Source organism: Arachis stenosperma, chromosome 5 (genome assembly GCF_014773155.1).
Source record: "Arachis stenosperma cultivar V10309 chromosome 5, arast.V10309.gnm1.PFL2, whole genome shotgun sequence".
In the NCBI taxonomy this organism is placed as follows: domain Eukaryota; kingdom Viridiplantae; phylum Streptophyta; class Magnoliopsida; order Fabales; family Fabaceae; genus Arachis; species Arachis stenosperma.
This window is the reverse complement of record NC_080381.1, coordinates 122,906,060-122,916,054: the sequence shown is the minus strand read 5'-3', so window position 1 is coordinate 122,916,054 and position 9,995 is coordinate 122,906,060.

Here is a 9,995-nt window from a genome sequence, read left to right as displayed (position 1 = left end):
TTCAATTCACTTTCAATTTTATTTCAACTAACCTTCCTTTTTCCCTAGTCTTAAACCTTTTTATAGTTGTCCACGGCGTTCCTCATTCCGTTATATCAAAAATTTATGCGTCGCAGATTGAAGCTCTATTTAAGAGTTTGTCACTTACTAGCTAATGGGCCATTACATACATAAGACGGAATTCGACTTGTTTAAGCAGATTAGTAAATTAATCACTATTACTCCAACCTAAATTTATTAGTCCTAAACCTTTTTTTTTTATTTTTGTATTAGTCCTAAACCTATTTATTCTTTCCTACGAACACCATTAACCAACTATGGCCCAAAGCCAAAAAAACAAGTATCTTCAATTGTTTATTTTGGTTTATCCATACTCCGATATATCATATATTCCACTTTCATTATTGTTTTTTTTTATAGACGCTAGCTACTACTTACAAGTTGCACTGATTATTGACTAAATGTAATAATGTATGCTTGTAATTTCTAGTCATTTAATATATATTTTCTGTTTCAAATAAAGTTTTAGTCTATAATATCTAGTTTAATTTGATACTGGTGGTGATATAAATTTTTTTATATAACTATTTAATTATATTTAGTCTTTTAAATATATCAAATATAGTTATTTTTATTGATATAATAATACATAATTAAATACACTTACAAAATTATATTTATAATGTAGTACATTAAAATTAAAATCATAATAACTAAAATATAAACAAGATAAATAAAATCCCTTTTTTTTCTTCCCAAGCATATAATTTCTTTCCAGAGTATAATTTGTTGATAAAATGGGACATATTATTTTTGGACATCCTCATAAAAATAAATGAATTAATTGATTTGCATCAAATCCTTCTGCAAGTGACTCTCTGTGACAACTAGGTCTCCATAAACTCAGTTTTTTGCTTGTAACGATTGTCTCAAAATTATATTCTTATTTTAAAAATTCTTATTGTCTTTAAATCATTTTACAAAAAAATATAATCCATGATGATGATGATAGAGAAAAATTTGTGGTTCTCAAAATTATAACTAAATATGAATATATGATATTTGAACAACCTCCCATTTCAAGTTAGCAACAAGGTGTACTACTCACTAGTCACTAAGACAAAAGGGAAAACAATTTAGAAGATTTTTTTCCTTCCAAAAAAGAGAGAAAATTAAAAGATACATGGGGCCTTGAAGGGTTTAAGAATATATATTTCCTTAAAATAAAGATCTCTGCCATTATAGGTTATATGAATAGAAACAGCTTTATGATTGAGATCTTTAGTTCATTTAATCCTAGAATTGCATAAAGCTAAACTAGGTTAATCATTAAGTACTTTTTTTTTTGTCACAAATTCTCCCATCTGTAGGTCAAAAATTAATTGGTCACAAATTTAATGGATTGTTGTATATATATATATATATATAAAATATGATTTTGAACCTTATTTAAGCGAACGAGTGAGTTGATTATTCGACAAATTTAAATTAATTAACTAATAAGTAATTAATTATTAGAAAAGAAAAAATGCATAGAGAGGATATCTCTAAAAAATCACCTAACCTAAGATTTTGCTTCCAAAAGGGGTCATATACTCATACCTAAAGCCACAAGCGTGTGCATTTCTATCACTTTTGTTTTTCACCTTTTAAAAAAAATGAAACGAGGTTTTCACTTTATGCATGGTTTAATTATAAAAGCAAACGTGAATATTAACTCCATTGATTTCGATCGTATCATGTTTAAAAACATATTAACCTTTTTGACATATCACTTTTCTGAAGTAGCTTCATCTTTATTACCCATCAACCTTTGAAATTACTTTAATTTAATTTATACTAGTTTATTTACTTATATAGTTACTTACATCTTTCAAAGTTCAAAATTGAATAAAAGAAATGATATTCACTATTTATATTTGTGTAGTATAACTCGTAATAATTAATTTGGTGTCACTTTCAGTGCAAATATCTATCTACCGAAAGGAAAAACCTATCCAGAAAATCCGGATCTAAAAAAAGGTAACAATTATATGATTGCATGCATCTATTGATTAAAGACATCTACTACTATTTTTCCCTTTTTGCATGCATATGTAACTTTGTTAAATCATTCAACTTTATTTATTATTATTGCCACTCGCGTGGTAAAAGTTACATGTAATAATTTAAGTAACACTTATTCATTTAATTTCACCTTTCTTCACCCCAACAATTTATCTCCCTTTTCTTTTGTCATGAGTTGCATCAAAGATCAATAAGCACGGATTATTTTATTATATATATGGTAAAAAAAAAATATATATTTAAGTTTAATTGTATTATACTAGTGGTTACAAGATCCTAGGGTTCAGGAGAAAAGAAAAACTGTCACTAAAGAATTATGTGTAGAAAGATTATGTATAGAAAGGGTAATTTTAGGTTTAAAAATGTACAAAGTGTCGTTTTCTACTGTCTTTTTTATTTCTTATTTTTTTCCTCACAGACTTATTTTATAGTGGTAAAAGATATGGCATTTTATTTGTATTATTTTATCAAATTTTTTATTATTATATTTTTTATAATTTTTTTTTGTCACATGGACTAGACAACTCTGGATTTTAGATACTATACAACATATCTACATACTCTTCACATTTATTACATATTGTAGCAACAGCTAGGATATTTTTTTTTATTAGTTGCAATCACAGAATTCGAACCCAAAATTTTTAGGTGAAAAAGAATATACTATGTTATTTAAGTTACAACTCAAAGACCAAAGTCATAGAGGTGAGAATCCCAAATTAAAATGAAGCCAGTAACATTAACATGCATACATAATGGGCCAAATTATTTCACATTGTTTTTGGACATTATTTCACATATTATATTGTTGTATTGTTATCAAAAAAAATATTGGTGTATAATGCTAATGCAATGTATGTGAGTATGACTAATGACCAAAAATCAAAAGGATACTACAAGATTCACTAAAAAAATAAAAAAATAAAATGCTCTACAAGATTTTTTTTTTTTAATGCTCTACAAGATTGTTACTGTTTCATATGCAAGAGTAGCATTTTTTTTTTGGACTTGTCAAGAGTAGCGTTATAAGCTAGCAACTAGTCCCCCCTCAAAAAATTTAACTTTACAACAACTAAAGTGATGTTGGCCCAATTAAATGCTGAAAGGAAAAAGTTTCAGATTTTGAAAAAAAAAAACATTATTCATTTTGAGGTGATGAAGGATTTTTTAAAAAGAAATTGTGGTATTTGTCCATATAAAAGTATGATATATTGTGTTAATATAGATTTATTTATCATTATTAGATGAAGTACGAAGCTAATTTCAATCGAGTTTATCTCTTATCTAATCATTAGAAAAATGTGGATTTTCTTTATTCGTGTGTTATTTCATATTATTTTGATTATTTTAGCAGTTAACTTTTAGTATTGGGAAAATTCCACTCCCCTCCCCTACGAGATGTTAAAATGACACTCCCCTCTCCTCTATTTTATAAATGTACATTTCCTTTCCTTCTAACTTTTAAAAAACCTTCTCTTTAATCCATTTTAAACTTTTTGTGTTAACTAATGTTAACTTTATCCATTTTTTAAAAAAAAAATTATTTTTTAAAAAATACCCATTAACAAAAATTTTATTTTTTATTATTATATTTTTTTACTAAAATATTTTTTAATAAATTATTTTTTATTGATTAAATTGTATTTTTTAAAAAATTTAATAATCATATTATTTTTTTCTAAAATATCCTTCAATAATTTTTTAATTATTAAATTATAATTTTACCAAAATTTTCGTTAACGATTTTTTTATATTTTACTATTAATTTTTTGATATCTATATATATTATTTTAATATTAAATAAAAAATTTTAGTAAGATTATTTTTCAATATCAATATATATTAATTGTTATATATATTAACAGTGGTAAAATTTTTTTATTTAATGTTAAAATAATATATATTGATATCAAAAAATTAATAGTAAAATATAAAAATAATTGTTCATAAAAATTTTGGTAAAATCAAAATTTAATAATTAAAAAATTATTGAAGGATAGATATCTTAGAAAAAAAATAATTTAATTATTAATTTTTTTAAAAGTATTTTAATAAAAATACAATTTAATCAATAAAAAATAATTTATTAAAGGGTATTTTGGTAAGTAAAATTTAATGATAAAAAATAAAAATTTTTGTTAATGGATATTTTTTCAAAAAATAATTTATTTTTTCTTAAAAAACGGATAAAGTTAACACAAAAAGTTTAAAATGAATTAAAGAGGAGGTTTTTTAAAAGTTAAAGAAGGGAGGAGAATGTACATTTATAAAATAGAGGGGAGGGGAGTGTCATTTTAACATCTTACAGGGGAGGGGAGTGGAATTTTTCCTTTAGTATTTGTGGATCGTTTTACCATAACTGAAATTAAATAAGTCTAAATTTCAAAAATTTAATTCATAAAATAAAAAATATCTAACACTAATAAATTATTTAAAAATTTTATTTTTAAAAGATGTAAAATTTGTAATATACTTTTTTACGTTCACGAATGATCATTAGAAACGTGACTATTTATATGTGAATAACCTAAATACTGAATCGAATAATTTTGATATTATATTAAAATTAAAATTATCTAAGTTTAACTCAATTTTAAAAAACTAATTTATAAATTGAGAAATGCATTCCATTTATAAACTATTTAAAAAGACTTTATTTTTAAAAGATCTAAAGTGATTTCTAATACATTCTATTTCATACGTGTGGCAATATATAATTATTGCATCATACAAAGTGCACTCACAGCCGCAATTAGATATAGATATTATTCATATAAAAATGGTTATGCATATTATATGAAGAGATTCTGCTATTCACAGTAGAGAATAAAATTATTAGCTAGATTCTAACATGTTTATATGATTACGTAAAGTATTGTTAAAATATCGTAGTTATCATAATTACCATAATACAAGTATTCTAGAATGCACCAAATTCTTACCCCATATTGTTTGATAACTATCAGTTTTATTTACCTTTTTTTGTTATATCTTCTTTTTTTCCTTTAATTACATAATAAATTAATGTATATAACTTTTCATCAGAATATTATACCGAGTTTGAATGAAGTTAAATCCCAATACATGAGAAAGTGGCACACCTTAGCTTTCCATGAGTGCAAATAATAATTCTTGATCCATGTTTGATATATATGCAACATGCAAGTAATATTATCCATTAAACTTTAAAAGCATCTCCAATGTATAATTTTAATTTTATTTTATTTTAAATTTATAAAATAGTATCTAAATATTTATAAAATTATATTCATAAATTTTTATTTAAAATTTAATATAAAAGTTGTCGTTCTAATAATAACATTACAATAACATTATAATATTTATTTAATAAATTATATAATTAAGTGGATAATATTTCACTGTCTTCAATATGAATTTTTTTTATTATTACTAATATCATTTTAAAAATAATATCCAATATAAATTTTAATTTTAAGTTATTTTAATTACGGTAGAAATCAAAAGTCATACGTCGTTCCATTGGAATTACTCTAATGGTTGCAATTTGCAAATGCAAGTTAGAATATGCATTAAAATTAAATACATAGCATGCTTTTTCGCATGTAGCATATCCCACTACAGATATGCATGCGCTATCTATCTATCTATCTAGATATTAGGATCTTGAACACACATGCCCTTAGATTGTGAATATACGTTTGATAAGACCCTCTTCTTTTTCCAATAAAAGGCTCTGATACTAGGTAATATTTAAGTTATAGGCTAAATTTTTTTATATTTATAATCCGAGTATAGAAACTACCTAGAGAATTAAGATATTAATTAAAATCAAATTCAAAGAAAATAATGATATAATTTGTCATAGTGGCCAGCTTAATTAGTTTAATTGGGTTTGCACCGAAAAATTTTGAGACTACTCTATAGCAATCCCAATAATAATCTTCCTTTGTTTAGAATGGAACACGTTTGTTTCAACTCCAATTCTATATATAGCTGATAATTTTTTTAAAAAATAGAAGAAGATAATGTATAATTCAGTGTAATAGTGAATTAGTTTATTTTCCTTTGAATGAGTTTGATTTTTTTTAAAAATTTAAATAATAAATTGAATTTTCAGATTTAAAGAATAATAAAATTTTTTTAAAATATATAAGGATCAGATTTCATAGTGTATAAAATGTTAAAATAAATATCTTTTATTGTAAAATAAATCGGAAAGTTTGATTTGTATATGTAAAAAAAATTTACTACTAAAATACAAATTTAAAGATCAAATTTGTATATTTAAAAATTTATTTTAAAACCTCAGATCCGTAATTTTCATGTAAAAAAAATATCAAAATTTAACATCATTGAAAAACACCTTCCACGGTATATATAAATATATATTTTTTAATATCATTATATATCATTATGCATATATGATATGATTTCTAACTCAGCAACTGAAAAAATAAAAATAAAAATAAAAAACAAATGAAAAGTAAGGGTGTGATATGATATCTGAATGACCTTGGAAATAAAGAGATGATTCCCTCTACGTACCTCAGCCTTATTGAGCTGCCGTATTACCATTATATTTTTCACAGCTTGCATGAATGCATGGTAATAATAAGTTGGTAACTGAAAAAAAAGTTGTGTTCATGAATATCTGTTCATTAAAAACCAATTTTGATTTTTAATACTTTTAAAATTAAAAAAAAATTATTTTTATGTAACAAATTAGTGTCCTTATCACTTTTAATAATTTTTTATAGATAAATAATTATTTAACAAATTTTGTTACGTGACAAATCAGATCCAAAAAATATCATTACAAAAGAAATGATTTTTTCTTATAAATATACCTATATAAAACTAACGACAAATAGAGATTTTTTTTTTTAGAATTTAGCGACGATTATTTAGTTTTTTAGAGAAATTGTGTGTAGAAATCAATTCATTTTGAGAACTACTAAAATAATAAAAAAATAGAAATTAAAGGATACAATTTAAAGAACTTTGGAAGTTAATTTGAATATTTATTCAGTTAAATAAGAGGTAGGGGAGAATCCTGTGGAAGCAACTGAAAAATAATGGTGGGTCCGAATAATTTTGTGTGATGAAAGATGTATGAAAGTGCAGATAGATAGTGTGGCAATATTCATAGAGAACAATGATAAAATCCATTGAGTTGTAACTAAAAAAGTTGAGGAGAGGTTGGGACCCCACTTGATGTTCAATCAAATCGTTGATGATAGAGTCCATTTTGGATATTCATGATGTCTCCTATTATATTATGCTGCCTTACTACCACAAAAACTCTCTGCTTTGGTTATTGCTTATGACAGTCATTTTCACATGTTTGGTAGCTATATAATTTTATTTTTATTTAATTTAATCTTTTTTAACTTTTAATTAATGGAAATTAACTATGATATGGTTACTGAATGTGTAATTAGCATTAGGCAAAGAGGGGATTTGGTATGGGATGGAGTAGTGGTAGCTAGTTTAACAAAAATTGAATAAATCCAATTTGAGATGAGAAAAATTGAATAGTCTGAATTGCACGGAAAATTCGTGTTTTTCAAATTTGTGTGGGATTGTTGACTTTCATTCACTTGATCTCACCTTTCATTTTCGGAAACCACTTTCAAAAGAAAAAAATTATCTTTGAGAAATAAATCAACAACCGGAAAGAAAATGTCCAGACCAGTAAAAAAAATGTCAACCATCCTAAAGATTACATTATTAATTTAGGTGCCTTTTATGGCGGTTATAAGTGTTGTGTGGCTACAATGGCAACAAACATTCCACCAATTAATGTACTACACCTGAAAAGAAAGAAGTGGTTTGATTTTGTCTTAGACATTGTTAATCAAGGTGAAATTTTTAATCAGACACGGTAAATATAGAGTTAATTATTTTTTATATGATAGATAAAATGGTGTATTACGTTGGTATGAATTAAAATGGGTGAATTTTACAAGTGTGATGCACAATACAAATCGTTACTTACGATTTGTATAACAAAAGAAATCGTTACTCACGATTTCATAAATCATATTTTTTTAAAATTAAAAAATTAAAATTGTGACTAATGATTTCTTATTCTTTTTTGTTTTATTTGAAATCGTAATTCACGATTTCTGTTAACTTTTTTTAATTTTTTGTCTTATTTAAAATCGTTACTCACGATTTCTTTTTATCCCATATTACTGCATTACACTAAAACATCATCATATTAATGTAAAACACTAATAATAACCCAATATATGTTGACATTTTTATTTTATCACTAAAACAACTATACTTTTTTTTGGGTCGATGGATTGGATAATTCGCAGTCTTTAGTATCAATCACACTCACACACACCACGTTTACAGACACAATATATATATATATATATATATATATATATATTATGTCATTAGCCCCAAATTTCATTCAGCTGTTCCAGGAGCCACCAGCAAAACGCATTTGCCGTCGCAAGATTTGCAACAACAAAACCTCATGACAAATTTTAAAAAGATAAATAATAATAAAAAAATTCTTCTTCAACCTCTCCTTCGTACACTTTCAAACCAGCAACTATGGAGTCACCAAATAAAAAAAACCAGCAACTATGAGTACCTGCAACGTTAAGTTTCATTTACTTCAGATTTTGAAATAAACTAGCATAACTCCAACGGTACGGTCATATTACACACGATACTATGTAGCGTCATTCACACGAGCACAAATCTCACCTTCTTCTCATATATCGCCAATAATCATTCCATTAACCTCACATTTTGGTTCGACATTCGCCCATAAATACCAATAATAAGCAAACAATACACTCTTAACCACTACACATTGACTATATTTTCTCCAACATCTTCTGCACAGTTCTCCCCTTTCTGACATCCATGACCAACCTTAAATGTCAATACAATCACTACTCGAATTGACATTTTTAATCTCAAAATATCACTTATTAACAATATTATTACTGTAGTGTAAGAGGAAAATTTAATCCTCATTAATCTGCTAGAGAAAATTTAGCCACAATAACTCGTATTCTACATGTCACCATTCAATTGGATAGTCAACCATAGTCGTTGGTAGGCACCGCAAACACAACAACCAAAGATGCAATTTATTAATTATTATTTCAGTCATCTTAATTATATAAATATTTATTTTTTTTTCAGTAACAATAAAACTAATAATATTGTAGATTAATAATATGTATGTTAATCAAATAATAGTAAAAATTTTTCTTTTGGCTTAATAACATGCATAAGAGACCTTTACCAAATGTAAAGGTGAAGTCTTTACCAAATGTAAAGGATGGGACCTAAACAAAAGAAGGATCCTCTCTTTATACTTGGTTTTTTGGGAATAACTCAGTAGCTTTCAAGAATTATAGTATTCCCTTTTTTAAAGTATGGTATAAAAGGCAGCGTCCTATTTCACTTCAAAGTTCACCTACTAAAACATTGTCAATGAATTATCGAGTACAAAAAGAATTTGATAAAGCTAGTACAACAACAAACTTAAAAAATCAACCTCAACAGAAGAATGATGATTCTGCAGCGCAAGTTTAAGAAAAGGCACTTGGAGACAAGAGTCCATCAACGTGAGGTAGGATGATTAAACATTCTAATTATTTAATTTATTTTTATGGATTGCGACCATTTAAATATTATTAGTTGAAATGTAAGGGGCGTCAAATAAGATGTCTCGGGTGCACTGTAAGGAGTTGGTACGACAATTTTAATTACCTCTTTTTATTTTGGTGGAAACTCATATCAGGTTTGAAACTAAGAAAGAATTTTGGAGGAGATTAGGCTATTATCTTGTAGGGATTGTAGATGCTATTGGACAAAAGGGAGGAATTCGTTTTCTCTCTGCTAATTTAAAATTTTCTTGTAAAATTTTTTTGTTATAAATCAATGTGTAACTTTAAAAATTGATGGTG